Source organism: Neopsephotus bourkii, unplaced genomic scaffold (genome assembly GCF_033783945.1).
Source record: "Neopsephotus bourkii isolate Nb327-2 ecotype Australia unplaced genomic scaffold, CSIRO-AGI_Nbou_v1 NB_1814, whole genome shotgun sequence".
Taxonomy (NCBI): Eukaryota; Metazoa; Chordata; class Aves; order Psittaciformes; family Psittacidae; genus Neopsephotus; species Neopsephotus bourkii.
The window spans coordinates 706240-715490 of NW_026902287.1; positions in this window are offsets into that span (position 1 = coordinate 706240).

A 9251-nucleotide genomic window follows, 5' to 3' on the forward strand; every position below is an offset into this window, starting at 1 on the left:
TGTTAAAGATGTGACTTTATGGCGTGAGAGAGCACTGGATCAATTGGGTGTGATGTCCCACTTCTGTCATTAGTGTTGTGTGAGAGTAAAGCTGCATGTAAAGTTATATGTTAGGACTTTCCTGCATCTAGAACATGAAGCAGTAATCAAATTCACCACATCAACTGATTCTGATGAAAGTGTAATTAACCCAAGGTGCTGCGAACTAGGTTTTAGTTTGTTGTGTTTATTCATAACAGTATTTGTTGTCTGTTATTTAGGTAGGTTGATTTTTTTTTACTCTTTCAGTACAGGGAAGCCTAGGTAACTTGAATGCTGATAAAAATTAAGTTACAATACAATACACCGCAGAACTTTTTGTGCAGGAGCACAAGCAGAAGCCTGACTCAGACCAGAAGGACTGGCTCCTCTTAGAGGTGGTATATGAATTTCAGAATGAAGGTTCTGTGACCTGGTTTTCTCCAGTTGCCTGAAAACTCCCAATCTGCTCTAAACTAGATGACTAGTAGCAAAAGCATTTAAAAGTGTAAGATGGGACCAGAAAAAGAGGTTTTTCAAGTGCATTTTAACATTACTTCTGTTGGTACAAGTGAAAAATACAGATAGGTGTATCTACATTCTGCATAACTTTGTTTGTCTTACACAAGTCCGTAACTAATTTGAAGTATAACTAAAAGAATTCTATGTGTTTTTGACTGTCCAACTACAAATCTTATGCCAATAGTATCAAAGGTCTTTAGTGGTTTTAGTAATTGAACTTAGAATGTTTTCACCAGTACATTTAGAAATCTGCTTTCAAGTCTGCAACTGGGCACACAAAAAGATGGAAATAAGTTGCATATCTATGCAAGTGAACTAACTGCATACGTATATATAAGTGGAAAGCTGAAAGTAGATCTATCTCTTGAGCAAAAATGTGAGGCAGCATGAATGCTACCTTAGTTTGTAAGCTCTTAACTGCACTTTGGTCTGAATCACACCCATCAGGCTTTGTATTCAAGCAGTCTCAACCTTTTACACTGCACAGATAATGCAGAACTAGCTAGAGTTTGATTCATCTTTGAAACAAAAGTCTTCCAAGGCAAATCTTTTCTCATACTATGAAATAGCCTTGTGATAAAGAGTGTTCTGCTTAGACCTGAGACTGTAGTGTTCTGGTGATTAGCACAAGGTCTTAAAACATTATGATAGTGAGCATGTAGATTCCTTTCATTCAATGCCTGCTAAATTGGCACAGTTTCACAAGTCTGCCGCTCCCCCTCCCCAGCTCTGCCCTGCACACACAATTTTAATAGCATTGCTAGGGTTATTTTCCATTTTACTCACAGTGATGAGTGCTAACAGAGAATGGACCTGAAATGAAAAATCTTATGGGAGCAGCTTGCTCAGACCCACCATATGGAAAGCAGACCCCTCGAACAAGCACCAACAAACACCTTGGTCCTGCACAAAGTTCCAGTGTCAAATTCTCTGTTATCCTCAAGGGCCATTGTCTATTTGAAAGAGGAAGAAAAAGCCTCCATGTCTTTTTCAAATGTACATAATAAAGAAAAAAAGGCAAAAAAAAAAAAAAAAAAAAAAAAAAAAAAAAAAGCTGCAGTGAATTATAACAGATTTTAATTTGCTGAGTTATTTTCTTAAACTTATGCTCCTGGATTGAATCATACAGTAAAATCAGCAAAATTAGGTATCATTATTTATACACACAACCATACAGTCTGGGTAGTAACTTCTCAGAAAGTGTCAAAGAAAAAATGCTCTCTCATCATCACAAAATGAAATGCAGAATAATATAGGGAAAGTGAAATGATTTGTCTCTAAATCACATATTCGGAAAATTATGATGAAACTTTTTTTTTTTAAAAAGACGAGTAGGAGACGACTTGTTGCAATCTGTCACGTTTTCCTTTTTTTATGAGTAATCTAATCGCTCTGAATTTATTCAGGACTCACATGCTCTTGATTTTATCCCATGACCTAATGAAAACTGTCAGTCTCTCACCCACGCATGGGCTGAATGCCTCCTTTCAGAATTTCCTAATATACCCTGGGTATGTCCTGCCAGAAAGGTACTGAGGAATCTGCCCTTCTGTGTTGTAACAGGGTAAAAAGCTACTTCACTCTCTGCAGTAAAGCTGTAAGACTGTCTAATTTGTACGACCCTGTAAAAGTCTATTTTATCTGTAAAATACTTGAAGTATATCCTCACAAAAGGAAGTTTATCTGTAATAGACTTCAGTTTATATGTTCTAGACAGGTTCAGGCCTATTTTTCGCTAATTTTAACAGGGACTACAAGACCCCCTTTTTTCCCTATCCTCTGTTTTCAGAGCACATCTGGCATCTGCCTACCATTGTCATTTTGCTCTGGTCAGGGCTAGTTAAGAGATCTTGGGGGAGCTCTGGCAAGTACACACCAAGCTGGCATTCAATTTGAAGGGTCCTCACACCTGTTTTTCACAGGGATAGGGGAAAGGCTGGGATCCTTCAATCCTAGCACATGTCATGGGCCTGTTCTTTCTGAAGGAAGAGGCTTATGATTGTGCTTTGTTTCAAGAGCAAAGATGAGCTTGCCTTCATGGAGCTCATGGTGGGTGTTCACACAGGATTCACCAGGGGTTCACCAGTGCCTCAGAGGATTGAAAGACTTCAAGACAGGAGTCAAAACTTCAACATCTATTGGCAAAGACTAAATGATAAATAGCTTGACATAAAGCAGCTGAATCTAAGGAGCAATGATGGTCAGCTGAAAAAAGGAAGTGCCTGAAAGCAGGGGTTAAGCTTTTGAAGTCAACCAGCTTTGACTTTTGTTGCATTGAGGCTTACGAACAACTGAGGCTAGCATATGAGTGTAACATCTTTTTGCAAGGAAGGAGGAAGCCAACAAAAACTTAGTAAGTAATTTCTAATAGGCAATCAAAAAGCTGGCCAATGGACAGGCCAAAAAGCAGAGATGAGCATGACTAATATCCACCACATGAAAGCTCTGGTATAAATAGGTAACTTCTATACAGCCCATAGACAGTGAAGTGTCCATTTACTGTCAAGGACATTCTAGAAGACTATAGTAATGATTGGCAGCATATATTTAAGTATTTGCTGTCCTGTAATCTATGAAATAGCGGGGAATACAAAACCACTCTCAAGAGCAGCACAGCTCAGCTGTACAAAGCCCCTTCCCTGTCTGCTTGCATCAAAGAAATGTCTGTCCCATGACCTCCCAAGACCAGCGCTGCAGGCCTAGTGGGGTTCTCATATAAGGCTGGAGGGAGGAACAGCAGAGGCAGGACTGAGGCTCTTCTGAAGTATGTCTGTACAGCAGTATATTGCTTCATTGTGTAAGGTTATTTTCCTTCCTGAGAAGCATAGGGGCTCTGAGACGCAGTGTCGATTATCAGCTTTTCCAAAGCTGAGATAACTGACAGCTGAGTCAATGGAGAGCAGTATCACAGTCTAGTTTTTACTAACACACTTGCTACTTAGCCTGAACACCACCAAGAATGGCTGCAGTTATTAAGTGTGGGGCAGCAGTGCATGGCTGCAGACTGTGCTTGTTCCTCAGTTACACACTCTCCTAATCTCACATAGGCGATTACTATATATTTGCTAGTAGGGAAGACAGAATTTCTGTTGCTGATCACCTGAAGATGGGTAGGTGTATATCTGTTATCTAAAATACCTTGTGGTTTGATGCTCAATAGAGAAGTCAGCATGCTTGCCAGAGATACTATCCGTTAAGTGGTTAATATATCTTTTGCCACCTACCTCCAGATGCCAAATAGAATAAAATATTAAAATAGTTTTTCTGCACTGAGACAGATAAAGAATGGACCTTTCCCATGGTCAAGGAGGAACTATGGAGATGTATTAAGATGCCAAGGAATATAGAAAAAGCAAAGGGGTGGCAGCTACAAACTGCAGTGTTATGTTCACAATGGATATATGCCTTTCTGACTGCAAGAAGACAGCAGTCTAATGATGTAGGAGAGAGAAGGCAATGGCCCATTTCATGCTCCATGTGCTTCATGTGTTGACTGCTCAGTGACTGTTGCATGGGCAAGAGCTTGTTGGTTCTCAGTCTTAGACTCTGTTCTGCAATGTAATTATTACCTTCAGAAAGACGAGATGTACTGCGCTTAAATGTATTAGTTTTTCTCATAACACTTTATAATAAAAAAGGTCAATTACAGACTACATTTTACATTAGAAATTTACATTTATTGTTTTGACAATGACTCCACAAAATGAGCTTTACTGCATGAGAAACAGAGTGTTTTTAAGGGTAAGTCTTGCAAAACTGAACCAGGAGATTGCTGAGTGAAGATGGGTTCTTTCTTCTATATGTAGAAACATGATAAACTCCAGCATTGATTAGAGCTATGAATCAATCTGTTTACAAGTTTGTTTTGCAATAAATGCACAGTAAACAGCTGAGTACAAGAAGGAAGGCAGTCCAGTTTATGTCAATGGATAAATTTGCACCCTGATGATTTAAGATGTTTTCCCTATGGTGCCATTCTAGCCCACTCTTATCAAAGGGAGTTTATAATTGATTTCACAAGTCACGTAATGAAGATAGCTGTTAAACACCCTCACTCTGCAGAACTGGATTTTGCCTGCTCTTATTTATATAGAGAAACCCATTTGTAGCTTTGATCTGTGAGGCATGTTAGTGGAGACAAGTAAGACACGTTAGATGAGCTAAGGGAACAAGCCTTATATCTAAATGTATGGTGCAAAAATTCAGTGTGATTTAAGCTTGACGACTTAAATGAGTTTTGCATAGGACTGTAAAAGTGTTTGATAAAAACCAAGTGGAGAGTTAGGGTAGAGCAACTCAGTAATTCAGGAGCTTTTGGCTACTGAATCTGCATTTAGTTTGCCAGTGATTTGTGCCTCAGCTCTGTGAGAAAAAAATATAATCAAATGTACAGGATGGTGTTATAAAACACAGATAAGCCTCACTTTCTCCTAGGCATGCAATGTTCCCATTAATTTTAAAATCAACCTCCTTCCAGGAGTGTGTCTCCTCTTGTTTGTTTGGGAAGGATCATTTAAGCACTGTTCTGGGAGTTATAAGACTTGGACTCAGTTCTGCACTTTGCTTTAGATATCCTTGTAAAATTCTTCTTTCTCATACCCAAAAGGTGGAGACCATACTATATCCTCATTTTGATGGATAGTCTGAGGATAAACAAATCAGGTTGCATTGGTCTTATGTGGTATGAAAACAGAAATGTACTCAAATCTGAGAAGAATTCAGTTTCATTTCACAGCAATTTTTGTGACAAAAATGCCCCTCTTCTCCAAATGAAGGCTGTACTATTATTGTTATTATTGTTGCTGTTGTTATTGTTTACACTTGATCTATTGAAATTACTCCTTTTTAGTGACTAATGTTACTATAAAGTTTTCTGGCACTATTTGTACAGTTTTGTTCACCTTGTAAACTACTGGCAATATTTGATAGTCTTCTAGCTTTAGAATTTAGGGTACCTATTAAAGAAATTTAATTAGATACACTGACTTCCTGATTGATAAGCAATGGCTTTATAAGCATTCTTTTCATACTTCTTAGTTGCCAAATAAAACACTGTGGTTAGAAGAGGAAAATTTCAGGAATGTATGCAGCATTTGTAAAAAGAAATTTAACTTCTGTTTCTGTTTTGTTGACTGGAATAGCAAGTCATCAGTCTCACCCATAGCACATCTTATTCTAAAAATAAAATAAGGTTTTTAAAATCTTGGCTTGATAACACAAAAGAAATCAGAACACCACAGGAATTTTCAGTGTTCAAGATGTCCTTAGCTGAGTTAAAGAATAGACAATTATTTAGGTGTGACTCATATCACAGTATCACAGTATCACAGTATGTTAGAGATTGGAAGGGACCTCAAAAGATCATCTAGTCCAATCCCCCTGCCGGAGCAGGAACACCTAGATAAGGTTACACAGGAACGTGTACAGGCGGGTTTTGAATGTCTCCAGAGAAGGAGACTCCACAACCTCCCTGGGCAGCCTGTTCCAGTGTTCCGTCACCCTCACTGAGAAGAAGTTTCTTCTCAAGTTTAAGTGGAACCTCTTGTGTTCCAGTTTGCACCCATTTCCCCTTGTCCTATCATTGTTTGCCACTGAGAAGAGCCTGGCTCCATCCTCGTGACACTCCCCCTTTATATATTTATATACACTAATAAGGTCACCCCTCAATCTCCTCTTCTCCAAACTATAGAGACCCAGCTCCCTCAGTCTTTCCTCATAAGGGAGATGCTCCACTCCCTTAATCATCTTAGTTGCCCTGCGCTGGACTCTCTCCAGCAGGTCCCTGTCCTTCTTAAACTGAGGGGCCCAGAACTGGACACAATATTCCAGATGAGGTCTCACCAGGGCTGAGTACAGGGGAAGCAGAACCTCTCTCGACCTACTAACCACCCCCCTTCTAATACAACCCAGGATGCCATTGGCCTTCTTGGCCACAAGGGCACAGTGTCGGCTCATGGTCACCCTGTCGTCCACCAGGACCCCCAGGTCCCTCTCCCCTACGCTGCTCTCTAACAGGTTGTTCCCCAGTCTATACTGGAACCTGGGGTTGTTCCTGCCCAGATGCAGGACTCTACACTTTCCCTTGTTATATTTCATCAAATTATTCCCCGCCCAACTCTCCAGCCTGTCCAGGTCTCTCTGGATGGCAGCACAGCCTTCTGGCGTGTCGGCCACTCCTCCCAGCTTAGTGTCATCAGCAAACTTGCTGATAGTACACTCAATTCCCTCATCTAAATCATTGATGAATATATTAAATAATACTGGTCCCAGTACCGACCCTTGAGGCACTCCACTAGATACAGGCCTCCAACTAGACTTCGCCCCATAGACTACAACTCTCTGGCTTGTTTTATTGATCTGTCCATCTGTCCTACTGTTAAAATATAGTTAGACATGTGTGCTCTTGGGACTCATGTGCTTCCAACACAAGTATTTAGGAACAACATGTGCCAAGGCACCAAGATTTTGCCTTTGCTAGTCTTTCAAACTTCAGTACTCTAAAATAGAAGATATCTCAACAGATAAGGATCACATTATATTATGCATAATGTATTTTTCTTCTCCAGACTCAGTAAGATGCCTTCCTACCAACTTCAAAAAAAAAAAAAAAGGAACTTCACAAGTCAAGCTCATTATTTCTTTCATAGGGGCCTGTCAGGGGAAGTGGTAAATCCAACAGTGTATACATAGATCACATTGCTATCACCAAATTAAGTGACTCCAAGAGGCCTTACCTCAGCCACATTCCTGCAAAATCTCTAGTTTGAGTAATCCTCAGAAGAAAAAAGCATCTCTTGTGTACACTGATGCTTTAACCCTATTCAGTCGTTCAGCTCCCATTAGAGGAGTTTGCTTACCAGTTACTTGACCAAATCATAAGCATTTCAGGTTAAATATTCCATTATACGTTATTGCACCCAGAGGATTAGGCTCACTTCTCACTGGAAATATTTGTCATCTGGCCTCTCATTCCCATAAGCATACTAGCACCGTTCACGGGAGTGAAACATTAAGCCAGCTAGCAACACGCAAGTCCATGGGACCAGATGTGATTCACTCAAGGGTGTGGAAAGAGCTGGACAATGTCATTGCAAGCCTTGCTCTTTAGCATCTTCAGCTCAACCAACTACATCACCTTTGATTACTTTGATTCCTGATGGCGACAGAAAGGCAAATGTTGCATGCAGTCTCAAGAAGGGCAAGAAAGAAGATTCAGGGCTCTGCAGGCTGGTTAGCCACAGCTGGGTCCCTGGAAAAGTGCTGGCAAAAATCCTCCTGGAAGCCACTTCCAGCCATGAAAAGGACAAGAACACACCATAGACAAATTCTGCCCAACCAACTTGACTGTTTTCTATCGTGACATGAGTGGCTGTGTGAAAAAAGGAGGGCAGCACATGCTCTGCACTTTGACTTTTGGAAGGTGCTTGCATGACTTTGCCATGATTTCCTGTAAACTCCTCAAAGCCAAACCAGTGAGATATAGGCGGGCTATATAGACAAATAAATGGAGAGAAAACTGTCTGGACTGCTAAGTTCAAAGGTTGGTGATGGCTGCATGAGGTCCAGCTCGTGGCCAGTTAGGAGTGGTATGGCAAGGGAACTGCTACAGTTTAATGCGTTCATTAATGATGTGGATGATGGGTTGGACAGCACTCTTGCAGGGTTTGAAGATGACACTAACCTGGGGTCATGTTGAATTTTGGAATGCAGGGCTACTGTTCCAACAGGACAGGCTGGAGAAATTGGTTGACAGGTATCTCACAGAATCTGTTGACCAGAGCCCAGTACAATGCTGGGCCTCTTGGATGGACAAAGCCCTGTAGTAGGAGAGGCTGGGGCCAACCAGCTGGGAGCAGCTCTGCTGATCTTAGCACAATATCAGAAGATCCTGGTGGACACAACACGGTCAGAAGACGGGAGTGCGTTCATGCAGCAAAGCAGTCCCCACACCCAGGGCTGCACCAGCACGGGGAAGGAATCCTTCACAGATGCTCAGCACTTGTGAGACCACACTGGTGTACTGTTCCCTGGTTTGGGCTCCCAGCAGAGGACAAGTGCTGACATGTAGGAGTAAGCTCAGTGGAGGGTCCCTCTGATGGCTGGAATTGGAGCACAAGGAGGGCAAGGTGGAGGGCAATGGGTTGAGGAAGGGAAGTATTCACTGCTGTTGCAACTGCCTGGTGGGAGGGTATAGAGAAGAGAAAGCCATTCTCTGCTCAGAGATGCAAAGCAACAGGATGAGAGGTAATAGGCACATGCTGGAATATAGGAAATCCCCATTAGGCACTAGGAAAAACTTCTGTCACGTGAGGATGGTAACAATATTGAAACAAAGCCCAGGGTAGTGGTTGGAGATATTCAAACCTCAAACGGCCAAAGTCCTGGAGCAACCTGATCTAACTGGACCTTTTTCAAGCAGGGAGTTGGAGCAGACAACCTAAATTATCCTGTAACTCCATTTTAATGGTGAATTGCTTCAGCTAAAGCTCAACTTCTTTGGAGAATAAATTCAGAGAAATATTAACTCTTTGATGTAAGTTTCAACCAGTAACAATAAATTTGACAAATGTTTTATGAGAACTCCTTTAAATACATCAGACCAAATAAAGGTAATGACACTTTTAGGTACAGAAGCTTGCTCTGCAGTTGGGATAATGTTTTTTGCTAGAACAGTAGTTTTCCCTTCAGCTAACAGCAGTGCTGCCCTGTAG